Consider the following 24,169-nt stretch of genomic DNA (forward strand, 5'->3'; position numbering starts at 1 on the left):
AGACAGCCTCTTCAGTAAATGGTGTTGGGAAAACTGGACAGCTACATGCAAAAGAATGAAACTAGACCACTTTCGTATACCACGTATAAAAATAAACTCAAAATAAATTAAAGACTTAAATGTAAGACCTGAAACTATAAAATTCCTGGAAAGAAACATAGGGAGTACTCTCTTTGACATCAGTATTAACAATTTTTTTTTTTTGATCTGTTTCAAAAGGCACAGGGAACAAAAGCAAAAATAAACAAATGGGACTACATCAAACTAAAAAGCTCTTGCACAGTGAAGGAAACCATTAACAAAATGAAAAGGCAACCTACAGGATGGAGAAAGATATTTGTAAATCATATGTCCAATAAGGGGTTAATATCCAAAATATATTTTAAAAATTCATACAACTCAATATCAAAAAAACAAACAATCTGATTTTAAAATGGGCAAAGGACCCAAATAGACATTTTTCCAAAGAAGACATACAGATGGCCAAAGCTATGCTTTGAAAGGAAACTCAAAATGATCAGGAGTTATACTGAGTATTACCCAGTCCTGCTGAAGAACCACTGCCAATCTCAGCTCTATGGAGGATCTGAAGCTAGATGCACATATTAGGGAAGGGAGGCTTACAGGTGTCTCATATTTTTTCCTCTGTTAAGGGGTACTCCTGCAAAGGTTACACAAATACACACACACACACACACACACACACACACCAGCAGCATTATTATCATCAAACTGACAGCAGTCCTATATATCTAGAAAGTTATGAGAGGATGGGCCATTCCTCCCCCCAAAATAGTTAGGCCATCTTAAAGGAGATCAAATATTGGGTATCTGGACAGACACCGCCCCTGAAAGTGCATAGATAAATGTGCACTATCCTGCTATAAGGAACAGCAATAAACACACTCACAAGCTATCCATCATGGCTAACACTCTGAACTGAACTGGGCACCAGAGGCCACTGAAAAGAAATCCTTAAACCAAAGACCCCCTTTTACCTGTTTCTTTAATATTTCACTAGGTTTGAGGAAAAGCTGGCCAAACAACTCCACCAAAGTAGCAATAGTTCCATCCAGATATTTTTGTATGCAAAGAGCCAAAAAACTCCAGGGTAAGAATAATGAAGCTGCCAAACAAGATGGATGTAATGGCAGCATGAAGCAACAGGATAAGTGACTGAATTGCAGAATGAGGGCTACGCTGCTGAGGCCAGTAAACCAAAGGTGGCTTGTTGGGACTAAGCTCTAAACATTAAGATCAGGTCACATCAGAAAAACTCCAAGAAAGGCTTTGAAAGAGCAGATCCCTTTCTGATGGCTTCATTTCATTTATGAATTCACACAGTTACACACTCACTTTCAAATTTTGCTATCTGCCTAGTATGAAAAAACAGAAAGAGCAGGAAATAATATCCTCAAAAAAAAAAAGACAGGTAATAGCAGTTATCAGAACTTAAATGAAATCATTATTCTACTTGATGTCAACAACTGTGCTGTAAATGGGCACATTTCCAGAATCTTGACACTTATTTTATGTCCAGATTTCACAATTTTTCCCAGTTACAATAGCATTCGCAGGGAGCTCTTATCTTCCTGCCTATATATTGTCTTAGATCTTAAACTCTTAGAGGCAATGATATGTTTTACACTTACTTTTATGTAATCGGCTGCACTTTCTTTTAAATAATAACTCATTGCCTTTATAAAGCAGATTATATATTTCAATAGAGTTTTTCCATTATATCATTTTGTTTGACTCTCATTGCCTTGTGGGAATGAGCAGGATGGCATTATCCCAATTTTGCGGTTAAATTTTAAAAGAATAGTTTCTCAAGAACACACAACTATTCAGCCAGAGAGTTGAGGCAAGAACCTGAATCTTCTGATCTAAGGGTAAATGAACCCAATTTTCAGATCTATTTTTTTTTCCCAAGAAGGAAAAAGCAGCAATGATTTTCATGTAATCCTCTTAAGTGTACTCAGCCTAAATCATGTGTCAAACTCTGGGAACCCATGAGCAAAATCTTCAGAACTTGTTGGTTAGCCCAGATATTGTTATAAAGGGCAGTATAACAAAGTGCTTAGGCAGTTGGCAGAGATGTGAGTAAGCTATTTTCTTTGAGGAAGAAATTAATTTTGATTAGGTGTGTGTTGAAGTTTTAATTAATATGATGGCCTATTGAATAGCTTAAATATAAAATAAAGCAAATGTCATTGCTATGGACTGAATGTCTGTGTGCCCCCAAAATTCATATGTTGAAACCATAACCCCAACATGATGGTATTTGGATATGGGGTCTTTGGTAATTAGGAATATGGTAATAAGGTAATTAGAGTTAGATTAGGTTGTGAAGGTGGGACCTTCATGATGGGATCAATGGCTTTGTATCAATACAAAGAGGATGAGACATGAGAGCTCTCTCTTAGGGCATATACCCAGGAAGGCCATGTGAAGACATAAACAGGAAGAGGACCCTCACCAAGAAACTGACCATGTTAGCACCCTGATCTTGGATTTCTAGGCTCCAGAACTGTGAGAAATAAACTGTTTCTCAAATTTATTTTTGAGAAACAATTATTGTTTCTCAAATCTAAAATTGTTGTTTTAGCCACCCAGTCTATGATATTCTGTTATAGCAGCCCAAGCAGACTGAGACAGTCACACTATAAGGCAGGTGTCATGCATGGCCATAATAGACAAGCAGCTTAGCACCAATTCCTTACACCAAGTGGCCTCTGTTGTCATTTGAGATTGTGACCCTGCAACCCAAATAATGATTTGTCCTTAATTCTCCTGAAAGGTGCTACACTGAAAATCCTGTTCTTAGTAAGTTATAGCTCCTAAAATGCCACCACGTAAAGAACTTTACAAAACAGGTTAAAATATCTATCAACTGAATCAATCAAAAATTGTATAAGTAATATTGACTTGTTAAGTCCATTAGATGATTACCTCAGTGTTCCATTCACTGTTCAATAGGATGTTACATATTATTCTCCAAAATAAAAGCAAACACCTCAAAAAAAAATAAACCATCTTGGAAACACTGAGTGAGATATAATACCTAAACACACTGCTTACATAGTGAGAGTATTAGTATATTTCCAAGGGAAAAATATAAGAAGTATCTAAACATAATAAGCACAAGATTCAAGAATCCAAAGGGATGGACGAGTCAAAACATTTTTCTGTGCATTCTTTGAACCTCAACATGTACATAAATTAGTAAATGTCTAAATGAAGTGCCAGTGCAGTCATTCAACCACGAATAAGGCAAGGTGAATATGAAGTCAGTACAAATCACTGGGCCCTGCTGGGTAGAAAGAGGATGGGGTAAATCCCATGTCTGCCCTTCCTAGGGAGACATTTTTTTCCCACTGGGCCAAAATCAGGTCATAATTAAAGTATTCAACATTTATTCAAAAAATATTAACTGAACACTTACAATGTTCCAGGCATTGTCCTTGACACAAAGAATAGAGAAATGAACAAGACAGAGAAGGTCCTTGATCTAATAGAACTTGCAATCCATTGGGGGTAAATAGGTGAGAAAAATGTAAACAAATGAACAGGAATGTTTCTAGGGATGATACCTTTTTATGACAAGTTAATTTGACAGAGAATAGTCTGGCAAGGTATATGTAGATAGCCTGGTATTTGCCTGTATCTCTAACCTAAATTCTTATCTTCTTCCACTCCCTGCAGCTGCCTCAGCCTAACCTTTTCTGATGGCTGGAAGGCACCATAATTCGCTGTCCCAGGGCTATAATATGAGAAAATTTTAATGTCATTTAACACTTTACAGATTACATTCACATACATTGTCCCATTAAATCCTCACACCTTAGGAGATAAGCAGAGTAGATATTTATTATTTGGGGGATACCCTGCCTCATTTCCACCTTCCTAACCATACCCTATTTCCTTTTGGGGAGTTATCTGTCTCCCATCGTTTGTAGTCTGGGTAAGATTATAAATCCAGGTGTCTGTCTGCCACTAGAACCCAAATTGACTGGATTATTCTGCACTGTCCTAGTACACCAAGCAGTTGAACATATAACCTGAACCCTGTCAAAGTTTTCTGACAGAAATTTTACTATTTAGGGCAAAAATGGAAGAAGAAAAGATCGTTGATGTTATTCGCCCTGATAGTGTAACCTTAACTAGACTGTCCCTATTACCAGAAATTTCTGTAGTTCTTCCTTTCTAGCCTTCAGAAGAGGCTTTGTTTCAAGTCATCCTTCAACCTTCCCTTTGATTGCTGAACGCTAGGTAGACTTTCATTTAATGCCTTTTCCTTGAGTTACTCAAAGTTTCTATTGCTTGCAACCAAAGTCTTCCAACTAATAAATTAGATCATTATGCCCATTTTACCAATGAAGACTGAGACTGAGACGAGTTACCTGTCTAAAGTCATACCCTTAAACAGTACTAGACCTAGAATTTGAACCTACTTGTTCTTATTCCAAATGCAGTACTCATTTTGTGACACTTTGACTAATAAAATGTATCAGAAAACTATAAAGACTATAAAGACCATAAATTGAAAACATGCATTTACCTCTTCTTTCCCCTCTTCCATTAAATAAAAAAGAAAGTAAAGAAAATTTCTAAAATATAAACACAGAAGGATTAAAAATAAAGGGATGGTAAAATTCTAGAAACTGGAGAGTAGAAGCATGAATAGTATACACAAGAAAACTGAGTCCTAAGCCAAGAGTAAGAAAGCTGTGATGCAACCTGATTTCAACTACAAAATCCCTCAAAAGACACATATGTTGTCTGTGCATATTACTTCTAGAAGTGAATGTAAAAATAAGGCTAAAAATTAGAGAATAGGTATAAAATCTTTTTAGAAAGCTATTAAACTTCAGATTCCTCCCCAACCTAACAAAGAAAATGGAAGTTCATTTTATGGAAGGGTAAAATTGAGCTTCTGGATAGGTCATAATGAAAGGCAGGAATAAGGAAAACCAAAAGTTTTCATGGAAACACTAAAATGTAGAGCCACCTCCCCAGCTCAGCTTTCAGAATACTGGAAGCAATTATATCATCAAGACAGGAAACAGGATTCTTCATTGGGTGACACAACCAGCTGAAGAAACAAGATCTAAACTCACCAATACAACATATTCCCCCAATTAAATGGCCCAGATATATTACCCTATAATGAAGCCCACATTTAGCCAAACATCTGAGGAAAATTTCAAATATAAAATATATACAGCAAAACACATAAACTGAAAAAGGGCTAGTTGAAGGAAACAAAACTTTGCAGAGAACTAAACACTTTAAAAATAATTAATATCCTCAGAGAGATAAAAAGATATTGCATTCATGAAAAAAGAATAGAATGCTATTTTTAAAAAGAGCAATCAAAGATCAAGAAAGAACTCTTAGAAATAAAAAATACAGTAACAGAAGTGATGAAAGGCCCAGTAAAAAGTTGGACAGTAATACTGATGAAATCTCCCAAAGGCAGAAATTTGAGGAAAAAACATTTTTTAAAATTAGAAAATAAATTCATGAGCTCCAATATTCAAGAAATGAAAATTGAGAAAGAAGAATAAAGAAATGGAACAGAGCAATATATGAACAAAATAATTCAAGAAAAATTTCCAGAACTGAAAAATTTGAACCTCAAATTGAAAGAGCCAATCAGTTGTTCAGAAAAAAAAACTAAAGGAAAAAAATCAAGGCACACTTCTTTGAAATTTCAGAATACTAGAGAAAAAGAAAAGATACTAAAAGCATCCAGAGAGGGGACAAAAACAGGTTACTTAATTAACTTCATGTTTAAGATGGACTTCAGATTTCTCAAAATCAGTACCATAAAGCAAAAAGACAACACCTTCAAAATTCTAAGAGAAAGTTATTTCCAACCTAGAATTTTATTCCCAACTGAATTATCATCCATAGGTAGACTGGAGACATTTTTAGACATTCAAGATCTCCAAAAATATCCTACATACCATTTCTCAAAAAAATTACTAGAGGAGATACTCCCCCAAAACAAGAAAGTCATAGGATCCAGGACACAAGTGAGAGATAAAGGGAATCCCCTTGTCAAAGATGATAATGAAGAGAAATCTCCGGCTGACAGCTGTATAGCTGAACAGATTGAAGCAGGTCAGAGAGGTTCTGAGGGATATATTGTCAAGATGAAAAAAATAGAATACCTGATGCATTTGAACTGATTGAAAGGAGATTTAGATAAATGTAGAAGAAATGGTTAAATATATATTTATTTATTTATACATATGTATATATATACATTATATATATTTATACATATGTATATATACATTTTACATATATGTGTGTATATATACATTTTAATTTTAAAAAGGACAATTACCAATTAAAGGGGAAAAAAGGAAGTTATGCAACAAAGGAATAATGTTTGGAATATACCACATGGCTCCACTGAGCCTACAACTTACGTGATCATAGTAAATACAAAAGGTGAATATTCATCTATCCCAAATAATTATTTAACTATGTTCACTGAATGGGCAGTTATGTTTTTATGCTTGCCTGTGCTAGGAGGGGTGATGAAAGAGAGGTAAATTTTCCTCTACCAAAGTGAGAAGTAAATAGATGCTGGCTAAAATGTAAAAATCAAAGAGAAGTACCATAAACCATTGTTCAGAAATGTGGAGGTACTTTTCACAAGAGGCTGTTGAAAATAGTTGCCTCTGGAATGCAAAAAGTGGGCAGAAGAACCTGGGGACAGATATTCTTCCAAATAGCCTTGGAGAGCTGTATGAGTCTTTAAATTAGATCTTGAAAAAATTAAAACAACATTAATAAAAATTAAAATTAAATTAAAAACACCCAACTGGCTATCCTTTTCCACACTAAAGAAGCCACACATCTAACCTTTCCTTCATAGGTCAAGCTTTAGCTTAGTTAACCATGAAACCATATACACTTATTCTGGTGACAAATCAAGGATGCATTTTGCATGTGTGTGTGGGGGTGTGTGTGTGTGTGTCTGTTACTCTCATGGAAAATATTATCCTCCTGCAAGATTGTAGCTGGCAGAGATGAATGCCTGAAAAGGTTAGGAGAACCACTGACTTGATTGGAAGAGAGGACAGTTTGTTAAGAAACTGTCCCAAATCCACCACAGAAGAATGAAGCTAATTTCCAAAGACCCTGATGCAATTCTTTGTCCTGGCCCTACCCATCTTCTCTACATTGGTAGGCAAAAACCATGGAAGCAAAAACCTTTTCCTAATTTAATAGATGCTGAGAAACAAAGTTGACTAATGAAGGTGATCAGAACACCTAGGCAAACTGGATACTTACCAAACACTTGAATTTTCCAGATTAAAGAAAGAAGGTTACAGTTCCCTTCGTTAATGTTCCATTTAGAATCTCTGCATCTTCTTTGGAAGAGAGACCTTCCATCCTTACAGGGATACAACATTTTCTAGGGTTTTAAAGCTTCCTTTGAGCGGCTTAAAGTAGGGATATTTCACTATTGTCTTCATTTTTGAAACTCTATGCCACTGAGCATGGTGTTTTCCTTGAAGCGTTTAGCTAGACCAAAATCACTCTGAGATGTACACACAGGAGACACACCTGTCTCATGCCCCAAACACACACATGGCCATACAGCACAAAACCTAATTAATCTGGGGTATGTAGCCACATTAACAGATGTTTTAGTTGTGCCATTTTGCTTCTTCACTAGTTTTCTATTCTCCTTGGCAGTGACTCTCAGAGTTTAGTTGGCTTAAGTATCACCTGGGATGCTTTTTCAAAAATGCAGGACCTCAAGCCCCCAGTGATTTGGAGTCTTTACCTCTAGTGTTGAGTTTGTGAATCTGCTTTTTAACAAATCCCCCTCCATCCTATGATGCCATCACAATATTTATAACACACTAGCCTGTGGGATAAAATCAATCCCTTATCACAGCATACACAGTCCTCCTAATCTGGCCCTTGCCTACTTCTATAATCTATACTTCTTACATCCCAGAGTGAATGTCACTGCTCTAGTGGAACTTGCAAATTTCCATGCTATTTCATATATGCATGCCATATTTCACATTATTCCCTGGGATACATGTCTCTAGCCAATATTTATTATTTTATGTTCCCATCATCCTGGGCATAATCTTATCTCCTGGGAATAATAGGCTCTTAGGAGGGGGGTGGGGTATGCTTTTCATACCCACTCATTCATTCTAAACATGTTTCATAGGATCTGCTAACCATAGTATCCACTCCCCCAGCCACAGGGAAATAGGAGTAGGTATGTGAGACCAACAAAATATTTTCCCTGGGATTTTTCAAACTGGAAATTTTAAAAAGAGGTAGACCTTTACTAGTGAAAAAACGAAAAAAATGTGAAGGACAGGAGCTATGTAAAGACTTGTTCCTTGAAAATGGAGGAAAGCCGTCAAACAGAGTAAAGCTAACATTCACAAAGGAGCAGAGATAGTTAATAAATGTGAATTGACCAAAATACAATTTTGATACAGATGATAACTACTATACATTTTTAAGTTAAATATTCTGAAAGAATTATTACATGACTGGTAGACTGAGGACTGCATGGGCAAATTTTATTTAGGAAAAATGTATTTAATTCTAAGATTCATTTAGGACTTTAGTGTTGTTCACAGTTTACTTAAAAATGCCAATAATACCTTAATATGATAGCATATATTAATATGTAGTGAAGATAAATAATTTCTTATAAAGTGCCCTAAAATGACAGAAAATTATAACATTTTCTAGGTCATAGATCTTTTTGAGAAACTGATGAAAGTTAAAGATTCCCTTGGGGCAAAAAAAAAAAAAAGCACATTCACACAAATTTTTACAATTTCTAGAGAATCACAGATTCCCCTGAAGCCCATTCATGGACCTCTTAGAAATCCCTGGGCTCAATGAGGCTTGTTTTAGTTCTATTTCACACGTCTGCTACATGAGCCTACCTGTGTGCATAAAAATGGATAAAGTAAAGTGACATTTGTGAGAATTGAAATTTATTTAGTTTCCAGGTTGGAGATGGTAGACAATAAAATAAATGAGAGAGTTCCAAGTGGCAATTAGGGATCAAGAAAAACCTTAACCTAACCAATTTTAAAAACATCTTCCTTCTCTCTAGTTTTTATTTGGTTTAGTTTTTGCTTTCTTTGTTGCTGTTGGTGGAAGTGTTTGCTTGCTTATTTTTCTTATGATTCCTTAGTATATTTATTTCATCTAATGTAAAATGCAAATGCTTTTCTCATGATTTTTCTTCAGATTTCCTTGTGATCTCTGATGCAAAATATAGGTGCTTACTTGCCACATTCCAAGTACTTTGTCTTCATATCTATTGACTGTGAAAATGCGGCAGCACTTTGAAATATTAAATAGATAATTCAAGATTGAATAGAGTACAGATTTTACATATTGAATAGAGATTCTAAACTGTCTTTACAACCAGCATCTCATGAGACAATTTTTAGACTATTTCATAGTCTGACATTTAACAATACATTTTATATTTTTTTCTAATAACTACATGCCTGTTAATCTTCTTTATCTTATTATAGCAAATTACTTATGAGCAGGTTTCAGATCTCCTATTTCCCAGGTAATTTTCACAAAATATTTTGGTCAATATTATGAGTTGCATGTGACAGTGACAACTCATACTGCCTTAGGGAAAAAAAAGGAAGGGGAGTGCTATTGTCTTCAAAAACTGAGGAGGTCGATGATGATTCCTCCTTCTGGGACAGCTGGATCCAGGGTTTCAAACAATGATGTCAAGGATCACTCCTGTAGTTTGTACAGTATTTCTCTGTGTTAGCTTCATCATTTAATGGGTTCTTTCCATGTGGTGGCTCTCAGCACTTCCAGGCTTACATTGCCCTTGCATTCTCCTTCCCAATTATACATTCTTGCACATTTCTGGAATTCAGTGCCATGTACCCAACTTGACTAATGTACTCATCTCTGAACCAGTCTGGATGTAGGGATTGATTCTATACAAATTAAATGAGTTAAGAACTGAGAAGAGAGGGAGAGATCAATATGGCAGAATAGAAGGACATGGAGCTCTCCTCCTCCCACAAATACATCAAAAATACATCTACATGTGGAACAAGTCTCACAGAACACCTACTGAACGCTGGCAGAAGACCTTAGACAACCAAAACTGCAAGATCACCATATAACCAGGTAGGACGAAAGGGAGAAAAAGGAATCATGATGGGACCTTTGCCCCCTGGGAGAGAGCTGTGAAAGAGGAAAGGTTCCCTTACCCTGGGAACCCCCTTCACCAGCTGGGAGATCAGATAGGACAGAAAGGGAGCTTCAGAGGCTCAGAGAAGAGTGCAGCAGCTGGATTGTGGCAGGCAGAACAGAGAGAGACCAGCACAGCCTGTCCTGGCCACCTCACTGCACTCCCAAGCCCAAGAAATGCATCTGCTAGAGCACGTGTGGGCTGGGTACTGAAAACTGGACTTCAGAGGACAGACCTGGGGAGAGGACTGTGGTTGGCTGAGTGGAGATAGCCTGAAGGGGAGGGAGTGTGGGTCAACCCACAACCAGGGGTATATGCAGGACAGAACCTGGGTCCACCATAGAAGCCCTGTTGTTAACTCACATGCGAAGGGAGGAGTGGGGCCCCACCATAGCAGCCTCATTCTTCACATGCTCACAGAGGGCACGGCTCTGCCTCTACGAGCTCTGGGAGTGTGCAAGCGCCAGGGGTTGCCTGTACATGAAGGTGGGGCTGAAATTTGAGCCAATCTCAGGGGCTGAGCGACTTAGGAAGCAGGGCTGAAATCTGAGCACAGCAGCTCTGAGATCCACGGATTTACACTGCTGCCACCTGTGGCTACGTAAGCTCTGCACCTGAGGGACATCCAAGCCAATTACTGTTGCTCCCATGTCTGGGGAGGGTCTGGCATCAGTAGCTGCAGGCTTTGTGGGCACAGGCTCGCAGAGGCAGAGCCAGGGTCTGGGCTGATATCATAACTCCCACTGCGGGTCCAGGTACGTGACTACACATGACTACAGCAGGTCCCAGTGCTTGACTTCAGGGCACCTGCACTGGTGGCTTTCTGAGCACAGTGCCTGAGGGACACCTGGGCTGATTGCCAGCATTCCCATGGTTGAGGCAGGTCCAAGGGCAGTGCCAACAACAGTGTACTTTGTGAGCCCACACAATGGGTGACAGGTGATACCACACAGCACACTTCCTGGTGGACACCTCCTATGTCCTGACAGATGAATGGATAAATGTGGACAGATGTGGTACAAAGGAATACTATTTAGTCATAAAAAAGAATGAAATAATGCCATTTGCAGCAACATGGATGGACCTAGAGATTATCACACTAAGTGAAGTAAGGCAGTTAGAGAAAGACATACATCATATGATATCACTTATTTGTGGAATCTAAAAAAAAAATACAAATGAACTCATTTACAAAACAGAAACAGACTCGCAGACATAGAAAACAAATTTATGGTTACCAAAGGGGAAAGAGGGGAGGGGGAGGGATAAATTAGGAATTTTGGATTAATAGATACAAACTACTACATATAAAATAAACAACAAGTTCTGTGTAGCACAGGGAACTATACTCAATATCTTGTAATAAACCATAACAGAAAAGAATATTTTATATATATATATCTGAATCACTTTGCTGTTCACCAGAAACTAACCTACAACACTGTAAGTCAACTATACTTCAATATATTTATAAAAAAGAAGAAGAAGAACTGAGAAGAGATACTTCCCTTTCTCTTGGTAATATGCAGTCAATTTGGTTGCCATTGTTGAGAAAGAATTCATTATGTAAAAAATAATCATGTAATAAATAAAGTAGGGCCATTCCTATATCTGAGCTTATATATTATACAGCTTTTATAATATATATGGTGATTATTTTTCCATATCTGTCCTACCCACCCTCACCGCACAGTGAGCCCCTTGAGGGCAGTGATTTTCTCTTATCTTTTCATCCTTAATTCAGACCTTGGTATATAGTAGGTCTTAAATAATTACTTGTAAATAGAATTGAACCTAAAAATTCCTACAAGTCCATTATTCCTTCTAGGATGTAGAACTATGAAGCTCTTTATTCTGTTTTATGTAGCTGAAGTGCGTAAGATATATTGCCCTCTGAAACCTTTAGTCAAATGCCAGAAAAAAAGAGGCATTTGTAAAACAGGCTATGCAGTGTTTTTTAACTGGTAGAAGAGCTTAAAATCTCAAGGCAAGTACTGAGTAAATGTCTAACAAAACCTAACTGATACTACATCTTAAGTTCTTAGCAAGTGGTATAGAAAAAAGAAGCTGCAACATTTTTTGAGATATTGCATCAGAATTTTTGGTTCTGGGCTCCAAACCTTGCTGCATCAATCTACATTCTTTTTCTTTTTTTTTAAATTAATTAATTTATTTGTTTTATTTTTGGCTGCATTGGGTCTTTGTTGCTGCGCGCGGGCTTTCTCTAGTTGCAGTGAGCAGGGGCTACTCTTCGTTGTGATACGCGGGCTTCTCATTGTGGTGGCTTCTCTTGTTGCAGAGCACGGGCTCTAGGTGGGTGAGCTTCAGTAGCTGTGCCTGGAGGGCTCTAGAGCGCAGGCTCAGTAGTTGTGGCTTGTGGGCTCTAGAGCACAGGCTCAACAGTTGTGGCGCACAGGCTTAGTTTCTCCGTGGCATGTGGGATCTTCCCAGACCAAGGATGGAACCCATGTCCCCTGCCTTGGCAGGCGGATTCTTAACCACTGCGCAACCAGGGAAGTCCATCAATTTACATTCTGAAGGTTATCTTCAGAGCCAGAAGGGTGAGGAACAGAAAGGTTTAAAATAAAAAATTTCTCAGGATTACTATATCTAAAAATCCCTGTATTTTAAATTCTGCTTTCACCTTGATAATAGGACTCTGATTGTGGTAAGAAACAGCCTTAATTCTGTTTCCCTTGAAAGTGTACTTTTCCAGTGTGGGAGAATGCACTGAACTACTTTTAAAGTTATGTTCATGGATATTTCATAGATTGCATTGACTTGCGGGTCCTGAAAGGGTTAGCATTTCTCTCCTTTGGGATCCTGACTCAACTCCAGGACCAAAAATCAGCAAATGAAACTGCATCCTAGTTAGGAGCTTTGAACACCTCCCACTTGTTTCTAAAGGTGCCTCAGGGACTTATCCGGCCCAGATAAAATTCAGCAAACACTGAAGATGTGTGCTAAATTGCAGAGCAGGGAGAGGTTGACTAAAGTCAGATAATCTAACACCTGCCTGGAGAGTAAGGAAGAAGTGTTTATCCTGATCTAGGGGCAGAAAAGTGGGTGATAAGATGAGGTTGCAATACTGAGGAAGAGAAGGAACCTCAAGGTGAAGGGCACAGAGAGAAGGGGGAAGGTCATCAGTGGTCACTTTGTGTAAGGGTTCTTCTAATCAAACATTGCCAATTATTCCAAGTTACAAATCCAGAAAAGCTCCTGCTTTGGACAGAGTGAGTGCACCTGTTTAAAACATGCTCCAGCATTCTTAAACTGACAATGTTGGGAGTCCCTTGGGTAGAGTCCTGGGTCCTCTTTTCTTTCCCTTTTATAGTTCTTCTGCCCTTAGAAAACTTGTCCAGTCACATGACTTCAATTAATTTATATACCCTGATGACTCCAAATTTTTATCTTCTAAGCTCCACCTGCCTACCTAACATTTCAATGTGAATATCTCAGCCACCTAACTGTATCCCCTCTAATGCAGAACCCTTGATCATCCTGCAAAATCATCTTCACTTCAATTTTCCTTGACTTAGTAGATGATGCTAGTATCTACTTCCTTCTATTTTCCCTGACAACATCCAAGTTGAAGTAACTGTCATACTTTGTCTGGACAACTGTATCTGTCACCTGAAATGGTCTTCCTTTTGTCAGTCATCTGTGTCCTCCTACCATCCATTTCCCATACTGCTGCCACAGTGATTTCTTTTTTCTTTCAAGGAATGGTGTTTGATAGTGTCACATTCCTGAATAAAGGCTTTACATGGTTTACCTTTGCTCTTAGAATCTAATCTCAAATTCTTAGGAATGGTGTTTGATAGTGTCACATTCCTGAATAAAGGCTTTACATGGTTTACCTTTGCTCTTAGAATCTAATCTCAAATTCTTAGTGCAGCCTAAAGGTCCAGCACAACCTGGTCCCTTTCAATTAACACTTTTCCTCTCCTTTCTTAAACTCCAGATATACCAGTGCCTTAAATATGCAAAGACCCACCTAAGTACAGGGCCTTTGCAAACACTCTTTTTCCACCTTAACCCTCAAGCACCTTTACAGAGTAACTTCTACTCATCTCTTAAGACCTAATTTAAATGCCACTGCCTCTGGGAAGCCCTCTCCATGTCCTGGACCAGGATAAGTATGAGCTTAGTTTCCTTCTCCTTTTCCCGTACTGTAAATATAAGATTCTTTATACAATTTTTGTGTACAGGCATACCTCGTTTTATGGTACCTTGCTTTATTGAGCTTTGCAGATATTGCATTTTTTACAAATTGAAGGTTTGTGGCAACTCTGTGTTAAGCAAGTCTATTAGCGCCATTTTTCCAACAGCATTTGCTCACTTCACGTCTGTGTCACATTTTGGTAATTCTCCCTCTGTTTCAAACTTTTTCGTTAATATTATATTATACCATATTATATTATATTGTTATTATTATATTTGTTATGGTGATCTGTGATCAGTGATCTTTGATGTTACTCTTGTAACATCGACATTGTTTTGGATTGCCACGAACCTCACCCATATAAGACCATGAACTTAATAGATAAACGTTGTGTGTGTTCTGACAGCTCCACCAACCAGCCGTTCCCCCATCTCTCCCTCTCCTCAGGCCCCCCTATTCCCTGACACACAACAATATTGAAATTAGGCTAATTAATAACCCTACAATGGCCTCTAAGTGTTCAAGTGAAAGGAAGAGCCATACATCGCTCACTTTAAATCAAAAGCTAGAAATGATTAAGCTTATTGAGGAAGGCATGTCAAAAGCTGAGATAGGCTGAAAGCTGGTCCTCTTGTGCCAAACAGTTAGCTAAGTTGTGAATGCAAAGGAAATGTTCTTGAAGGAAGTTAAAGGTGCTACTCCCGTGAACACACAAATGATTTTTAAAAAGTGAAACAGATTTGTTGCCAATATGGAGAAAGTTTTAGTGGTCTGGAGAGAAGATCAAACCAACCACAACATTCCCCAAAGCCAAAGTCTAATCCAAAGCAAGGCCCTAACTCTCTTCAATTCTATGAAGGCTGAGAGGAGGTAGGAAGCTGCAGAAGAGAAGTCTGAAGGTAGCAGAGGTTGGTTCATGAGCTTTAAGCAAAGGAACCATCTGCACAACATAAAAGTACAAGGTGAAACAGCAAGTGCTGATGGTAGAAACCACAGCAAGTTATGCAGAAGATCTAGCTAAGATCATTAATAAAGGTAGCTACATTAAACAACAGATTTTCAATGTAGACGAAACAGCCTTATAGTAGAAGAAGATGCCATCTGGGACTTTCATAGCTAGAGGGGACAAGTCAATGCCTGGCTCCAAAGGTTGAAAGGGCAGGCTGACTCTCTTGCTAGGGGCTAATGCAGCTGGTGACTTTAAGTTGAAACCGATGCTCACTTACCATTCCAAAAATCCTAGGGCCCTTAAGAATTATGCTAAATCTATCCTGCCTATAAATGGAACAACAAAGCCTGGATGACTGCACACCTGTATACAACATGGTTTACTGAATATTTTCAGCCACTGTTGAGACCTGTTACTCAGAAAAAAAGATTCCTTTCAAATTATTACTGCTCATTGACAATGCACCTGGTCACCCAAGAGCTCTGATGGAGATGGACAAGATTAATGTTTTCATGCCTGCTAACATAACATCCACTCTGCAGCCTGTGGATCAAGGAGTAATCTCAAAGTTCAAGAATTTCAATGTTAAGAAATGCATTTCATGGGACTTCCCTGGCAGTCCAGTGGTTGAGACTTCACCTTCCAATGCAGGGGGTGCGGGTTCGATCCCTGGTCAGGGAGCTAAGATCCCACATGCCTCACAACACATGCCAAAAAACCAAAACATAAAACAGAAGCAATACTGTAACAAATTCAGTAAAGACTTTTAAAATTGTCCACATCAAAAAAATCTTAAAAAAAAAAGAAATGCATTTCATAAGGCTATAGCTGTCATACATAGTGATTCCTCAGATGGATGTGGGCAAAGTAAATTGAAAACCTTCTAGAAAGGATTCACCATTCTAGATGCCATTAAGAACATTCATGATTCATGGGAAGAGGTCAAAGTATCAACATTAGCAGGAGTTTGGAAGAAGTTGATTTCAACCCCCATGGATGACTTTGAGGGGTTCAAGACAGTGGAGAAAGTAACTACAGGTGTGGTGGAAACAGCAAGAGAACTAGAATTAGAAGTGGAGCCTGAAGATGTGACTGAATTGCTGCAATCTCATGATAAAACTTTAACAGATGAAGAGTTGCTTCTTATGGATGAACAAAGACAGTGGTTTCTTTAGATGGAATCTACTCCTGGTGAAGATACTCTGAAGATTGTTGAAATGACAACAGAGGATTTAGAACATTACATAAACTTAGCTGATAAAACAGTGGCAGGGTTTGAGAGGGCTGACTCCAATTTTGAAAGACGTTCTACTTCATGAAAGGAAGAGTCGATCGATGTGGCAAACTTCATTGTTGTCTTATTTTAAGAAACTGCCACAGCCATCCCACCCTGATCAGTCAGCAGCTATCAACATCTAGGCACAGATGATGGTTAGCATTTTGAAGCAATAAAGTATTTTTTAAATTAAGGTATGTACATTGTTTTATTAGACAATGGTATTGCACACTTAATAGACTACAGTATAGTGTAAACATAGCTTTTATTTGCATTGGAAAACCAAAAAATTTGTGTGACTTGTTTTACTGCAAAACTCGCTTTACTACAGTGGTCTGCAACTGATCCCACAGTATCTCCAAGGTATGCCTCTGCTGTGAGCTTCCTAATTAGTCTGTGAGCGTCAACAGAGGCAGAGGCAATGTTTGTAGTGTCACCTACTGAATGTTCAGCAGCTAGCAAACTACTTGGAATGTACTTTGTAGAGAAACAGTAAATACAGCATTTTTAGAAAACTCACTAATGAAGGAAGCAAGTATATTAAAAGATCAAGTAATGATGGCAGCCCTACTAGTTAAGGTTCTCCAGAGAAACAGAACCGATAGGATAGAGACAAAGGGAGATTTATTTTGAGGAATTGGCTCATGTGATGATAGAGGCTGGCAAGTCCCAAGATCTGTAGGGTGAACTGCAAGCTGGAGACCCAGGAGAGCTGATAGTTTAGTTCCAATCCAAGTCTGAAGGTCCAAGAACCAGGGAAGCCAATGCCCAAGTTCAAAATTCTTCCTTCCAGGCAGGAAGAATTCTCTCTTGCACAGGGAAAAGTCAGCCTTTTTGTTCTATTCAGGCCTTCAACTGATTAGATGAGGCCCACCCACATTATGAAGTGCAATCTTCTTTACTCAGTCTACTGATTTAAATGTTAATCTCACCCCAAAACATCCTCACAGCAACATCCAGTATTATGTTTGACCAAATATCTGGGCACCCTATAGACCAGTCAGGTTGGTACATAAAGTTATTGTATCAGCCAAATAATCCCATGGGTTTGGCTTTTTATTGGCCATTAAATGCCCTTATGTCTCCAAAATATTAATGTCAAAGCCAAAATCCTAACACACAAAGGGTTTTAGGAAAGTCAGTTTGTCTGACATGTTGCTGCACAACTCTGTTTACGATTTTCTTTTCCGAACTGCTGAGCTGCATTTTACTTCAAAAACATAAAAGCCAGAAAATGATAGTAGAACTAATCATGTTAGATGGTCCATGGGCTCTCCCTACATCCCCACCACCACCACAGATACATTCCCAACAACTAACACAAGTCTGTGTGTTTTTTCTGAAGTTCCAGAGACAACTAAAGTAAGTCACTGTAAAGAAAAAGAAATTTAGACATGGATACTCAATACAATTTTTTGCAGAGTCTAAGGGAAAGAATTTTAAATAAAAAGTTAGCTATTGAATATTTACAGGGATCCTCTTAAAGGATGATCCATAATCTCTATCTTTGTTTCTCTGTAAGTCCTTCCTCATCTTTCCATCCTCAAAGATGCAAATCCGTACCCTTATTTTGAAGAAATGCTCAGTCTTGTCATAGGGTCCATTGCCTTCCCCTATCCATGGCTCACAGTAAAACACAATTACACATTCTAGTAGATTTTCTGAAGAGTATTCCTTCTATAAAAAGGGGGCAAAGAGCTCCAGCAAAACACTGCACAGTGGAAGAGTTTTGACACTCCAAATCTTGTTGATCTCAGTGGCTTTTAATACATTGGGTTCTTTCATTAGTCAGCTCTCCAAATGTTATGCACTGAATGTTTGTGTTGTGGTTGCCAAGGGGGAAGGCAGGGGGGAGAGGGACGGACTGGGAGTTTGGGGTTGGTAGATGCAAACTATTACATTTAGAATGGATAAATGACAAGGTCTTACTGTATAGCACAGGGAACTATATCAAATCTCCTGTGATAAACCATAATAGAAAAGAATATTTAAAAAGAATGTACATATGTGTATAACTGAGTCACTTTGTTGTACAGCAGAAATTAGCACAACATTGTAAATCAACTATATTTCAATTAAAAAAAAAAAAATCACATGTTGAAATCCTATCCCCCAATGTGATGGTACTAGGTTTGGCCTTTGGGAGGGAATTAAGTAATGAGGGTGGAGTCTTCACGAATGGGATTAGTGCCTGTATAAAAAGACACAAGGGAGCTTGTTTTCTCTCTCTCTACTCTCTGCCATTGTGAGGATGCCATGTACTATGGTGGCACGCTGATCTTAGACTTCCAGCCTCCAGAACCGTGAGGAATATATTTCTGATAAGCCACCCAAGCTATGGTATTTGTTATCTCAGCCCAAATCGACTAGGACACCAAACATACAATATTTACTGTGTCCCTACTACATGCCAGGCCCTATTCATTTTGAAGGGTCCACCACCAATATAAGGTAAAGATATGCCCCTTCACACTTTCAACTATCAGAACACAGTATATATACACACACACATGCAAATACACTTCATGGAAAAACAATACTTTCCCAAATGTAAATTTCTCTGCAAAAGTTTCCCCTGCCCACAGTGCAGATAGCCTTTTACATTTCATTACAGGGCAAGTGGACTGAGTTCCTCTATATGCACTGTCTTGTTCATACCAAGTCAGGCTATACTTCTGCCTAAGAAACTAGCAGATAATGGCATGTATATGCAACATAAACATCTGACTCACATAACCACTCCTAGGTACAAATGACTTGAAAAACAAAATTGAAGTTATCATTTTTTTGTTTCTCCTCTTACCATTGTCCAAACTCCCCCTGCCCCCACTTCTGCACAACTGGTTTCAGTAGGCAGAAGGGGAACAGAAGGGGGTAAAAAAGATGGGCATTCCTTCCACTTATACAAATATATACCATGTATATATATGTATATAAATACACACATATACATATACATGTATTTACATAGTCAAACTTGATGTGTCTTAAAATAAAATGTAACATGTTGTCAGAGGAAAGCTCTTTCCCAAATGAAACTTTGTAAGATGGATTTTTAAAGTAGGATCATACTGCAGTCACTGGGTTCTTGAAAGGTGACCTTCACCCACAACTACATTAGTCAGCAATTCAATTTTCTCAGTATCTTAAAGAGGTGATAATAGCTGCAAATTGTCCTGACACATGCTACCAGCTGCTTCTTTAAAACAACAGTTACACAACTTGCTTTCTCTCAATTTGAATTTTTTTTTTTTAATGTTCTTCTTTAACAGTTGTTTTACATTTTCAAACTCAAGTTTGGAATTGAAAGTTGGGAACTCATATGTACAGGAAGATCCAACAGCCAGTCTCAACTAAGCATATTAAAGCCACTTTTACGGATACATAATTGCACCTTTTCTCAATCTCATTATTTTTTAGATAACTTGAAATGCTATCCTATTTGATCATGTTTATATCATTTGTCATTGCAATTTCACACTACATCTGAAATAACACCACATTTTTTCATAGAATGTTCACATCTCTCATTTCTCAAAAGCCTCACAACAACTGTGAATATGGTAGGTGGGGTGGGTAATATTAACCACAGTTCAGAGTAGGCGCAATAGAAGCTTAAAGAAATTAGAGTGTGAATATTCTCAACAACTCTGTCTTGAGTCCCCATTCTTCCATTACCCAAAAGAACTCTTGTACTATATAATTATAGATTCAACACAACTTTATGTGATAGCCTCATAAAATTCTAACTTTAATTCCTCCTGTTTATCTGAGCGCCGAGCTTGTGATTCCAAATGTCTCTTGTCCATTTCTTGTTGTATATTTGACCATAATTCAAACTGAACTGAACATCTCCTATGACCTTTTTCTCCTTCACTAATTCCTACTGCTAGCACCTCCATATCCCGCTCTGACTTAGAAACCTTCAGATTTTTAGGGATTCTCCCATCCCTTCCCACAAATAAAATTAGTGTGAGGTCATCCAACTCCTCCCCTGAGAAATCTTCAGTAACTCCCCATTTTCTACCACAATTAGCTAAAACTTCTCCCAGGTCCTTAGCATCCTTGAATAACAGGTTGAAATCATCTTCTCTACCAACTTCATTTTCAGTTGCTACCCATCCCTTGTCATGGTTCTAATCAAATTTGCATACGTGACTGCCTTGTGAAGATACTAGAATCATTCTTGAATGTCTACCTTTTATGTTTTTCTTTTTACCCAAAATACTTTCCACCAATGACTCAGTCATCACTATTCTTTCCTTGTATGGCTACTAAAATTAATGTCTATACCAAAATTTCAGCTATTCAACATTTTGGTATGATTTATTACTTGTTTTCTGAAATTTTTCCCTCTTTGAAATTCTTAAAGAAAATATGAAAATAGATAAGTTGAATTTTATATACCTTCCCAAGTACCCTGGCCCAGAGATTACACACACTCAAGCAATGTGGGTGGCGAGGGTAGTTCTGAACTAGAAATCTGCAAGCTTAGCCTACTAGCTTGTAGTGTGATTTTGGATAACTCATTTAACCTCCTGGATTGCAAGATCTCTATCTACAAATATAGGAATAGTAAAATAGGGGGAAAAAATCCCTCAAAACTCATTTCCTGCCCATCTTCATGATTCACCCACTGAATTATTCCCATCAGCATATAAATAGTGATATCACCATCACCCAGACCCCTCACTGCCTTCCACCAACCACTCCATTTTTCTGATGCCCTTTATGGCAAGGCTGCTCAAAAATGTTATTCCATTCTTTTTTTTTTCACTTTCATTTTTTCCTCAACCCATTCTAATCAGATACTTTGCTTTTTGCACACTAGTAAACGATGTTTGTTAAGGTAACAAATTATCTCCATTTTGCCAATCCAGTGATCAATTCTTAGTTCTCATTTGACTGAATCTATTAGCAGCATTTAAAATTACAGATCACTCTATCCTTTTTTGTTTGTTTGGGGTTTTTTTCTTCCAGTTTTATTGAGCTATAACTGATATACAGCACTGTATAAGTTTAAGGTGTACAGCATAATGATTTGACTTACATACATCATGAAATGGGTACCGCAGTAAGCTTAGTGAACATCCACCATCTCCTACAGATACAAAACAAAAGAAGTAAAAAAGAAATTTCCTTGTGATGAGAACTCAGTATTTACTCTCAACAATTTTCATATATAACATACAGCAATGTTAATTTTATTTATCATGTTGCACATTACATCCCTAGTACTTATTTACCTTATAACTGAAAGTTTGTATCTTTTGACCACTTTTATAGAATTCCCCCTCCCTGGCCCCTCGCCTCTTGTAACCACAAATCTGATCTCTTTTTCTATTATGCATTTTGTTTGTGTACTTGTTTTTGAAGTATAATTGACCTACAACATTATGTTAGTTCCTATTACACAACATAGTGACTCGATATTTTTGTACATTTCAAAATGATCGTCATGATAAGTCTAGTTACCATGTCACCATGCAAAGACATCACATAATTATTGACTATATTCCCCACACTGTACATTTCACACCAGTGACTCATTTATTTTGCAGCTAGAAGATTGTACCTCAATCTCCCTCACCTATATCTCTCTTGAGAGAGAAAAGTCCTTCTTGAAAAACATGCTTAGCCTGCCTTCTAGAATACCACACTACTCTGAGTTTTTCTCTTACCTCACCTTCTCCTACCTCTTACCTACCAAGGCTCTATCCTCAGCCCATTTCTCTTTTCAACATACATTAATTCACTAGACACACATTTAACTTTAATATCATCTACACATATACGCTCAAACCTATATCCATTTGTAACCTTTCATTTACACTCCAGATTCATATACACTGCTTATTAAAACATCACCACTTGGATGTCTAATAGGCATGTCACTTTTAACATGTCCAAGATAAAACCCTTTAACAAAACTTGCTCTCTTTAAAATCTCCAAGTTTTCTCTTCCCTTACACTTCCCCATCTCAGTAAGTGGCAATACCTCTCCTTCCATCAACAAGGTCAAAAGCATTGGAGACTTTCTTGACTTCTCTCTTTTCCCCAACCCACACATCTTACCTATTAGCAAATCCTATTGATTAAACTTCTGACACTTATCCTGATTTCATTCTCTTCTCACCACCTCCATCATCACAACCCTAGTAGAAGCAAGGACGCTACTGGCCTAAAATTGTCATTGTACAAAATTTTTAAAGGTACCCACTTGGGGCAGGAATATCATTGGATGAGAAAATGGGGCATCTGTGAGATTTAGAAAAAATATGCCCCTCCTGTGATCACATGGCTTGGCAACAGATGAACTTGGCAATGATTGGAAAAGGCTCTCCTTCCTCTAGGTGAAAACAACCCTTGCTAGGGCGCAAGGCTTGGAGAGCAGAGCTCTAGCTGTATTTCAGCCCCTACTTGATCGTCATCCTGCAAAACTGTGCTTAGCACCCCTGAGTCCAAGCCACCACCACCTCTCACCTAGAAAACTGCAATCACTTCCTGTTCACCTCCTCGCTTCAGTAGGTGTCCCACCACATCCAGTTCTCCTTAAAACTTCCAAAGTGCCATTTCTGAATTATAAAGCTCACAAGGACTCTCTCCTTGACCAGACTTGAGTCAGCTCCTCCCACCCCTCTTCTCCACTAGGCCCCAAACTTAGGCTCTGTCCTTGGCCTGCTAAGTCCAGTTTTAGCAAGAAACCTGCTGGATCAGTTCAGTGAGACCCTCCCACCCTCAATATCTAATCAAATTCCTCACCCCCCACCTTTGGTTCTGATGACCCTTGATATCTTACCACTCTGGCCAGCCTTCAGCAAGAATCCTGTCAAAGCAGTTTGGCCAGAACACCCTTTACCCCTGATGTTTCCTCTTAGGAATTTTCTATCTACTGACCCCCACGCCCAGCTCCTTGGCTACACATCCATACTTGTCCATATTGTTTCGGGATTTGAGCCCCATCTCTCTCCCCCACTGCAAAATCCCCCTTACAGAAGTCTCCTCTCGAATAAAGCCTTTCTTATCATCTTTAACAATTGTCAGGAAGAACTTTTCTTGAACAAAGTAGATATCAGCACACCCTGACTCAAAGATCGCCAATGACTTCCCAATCACACTCAGAATAAAATGCAAACTGCTTACCATGGCCAACAAGGCCTTGCATGATATCACTCTTCCTCTTTCTTTGCTTCATCTCTCTACATTTTCTGCCATATTCACTCCTGTCTAGCCATGCGGCTTTCTTGCTGTCTCTCCAGCCCACCAAGCTTATTCTGCCCTAGGTCTTTATAGCTGTTGCTTCTTCTACCTATAATCACCTTCTCTAAGACCTTTGCAAATATTGCTATCTCAATTTATCCCAGTCCTCTTCAAAAAGTTCCTTCCCGAGTGTCTTTTATCTAAAATAGCACACACACACAAACTTTCACTCTCTATCCCTTAGCCCACTTACTTGTTTTCATAGAATTTATTACAATATGATATTTTTTATACTCATTCATTTTTTTATTATTTGTTTTTCCTTCTAAG

At 38.2% G+C, this 24,169-nt stretch overlaps 2 long non-coding RNA genes across 3 annotated transcripts in view; both read right to left on the minus strand.

Annotated features, from left to right (window-relative positions):
- LOC133090130 (uncharacterized) overlaps nucleotides 1–24,169 on the minus strand; it is a 402,534-nt gene that overhangs the window by 110,261 nt on the left and 268,104 nt on the right. The window lies entirely within an intron of this gene.
- LOC133090131 (uncharacterized) overlaps nucleotides 1–24,169 on the minus strand; it is a 51,403-nt gene that overhangs the window by 26,763 nt on the left and 471 nt on the right. Inside the window, exon 2 of the long non-coding RNA XR_009700784.1 lies at nucleotides 21,690–21,740. This is a non-coding gene — a long non-coding RNA (uncharacterized LOC133090131). The remainder of the gene's footprint in view (nucleotides 1–21,689; nucleotides 21,741–24,169) is intronic.

Source organism: Eubalaena glacialis, chromosome 4 (assembly GCF_028564815.1).
Source record: "Eubalaena glacialis isolate mEubGla1 chromosome 4, mEubGla1.1.hap2.+ XY, whole genome shotgun sequence".
Lineage (NCBI taxonomy): Eukaryota > Metazoa > Chordata > Mammalia > Artiodactyla > Balaenidae > Eubalaena > Eubalaena glacialis.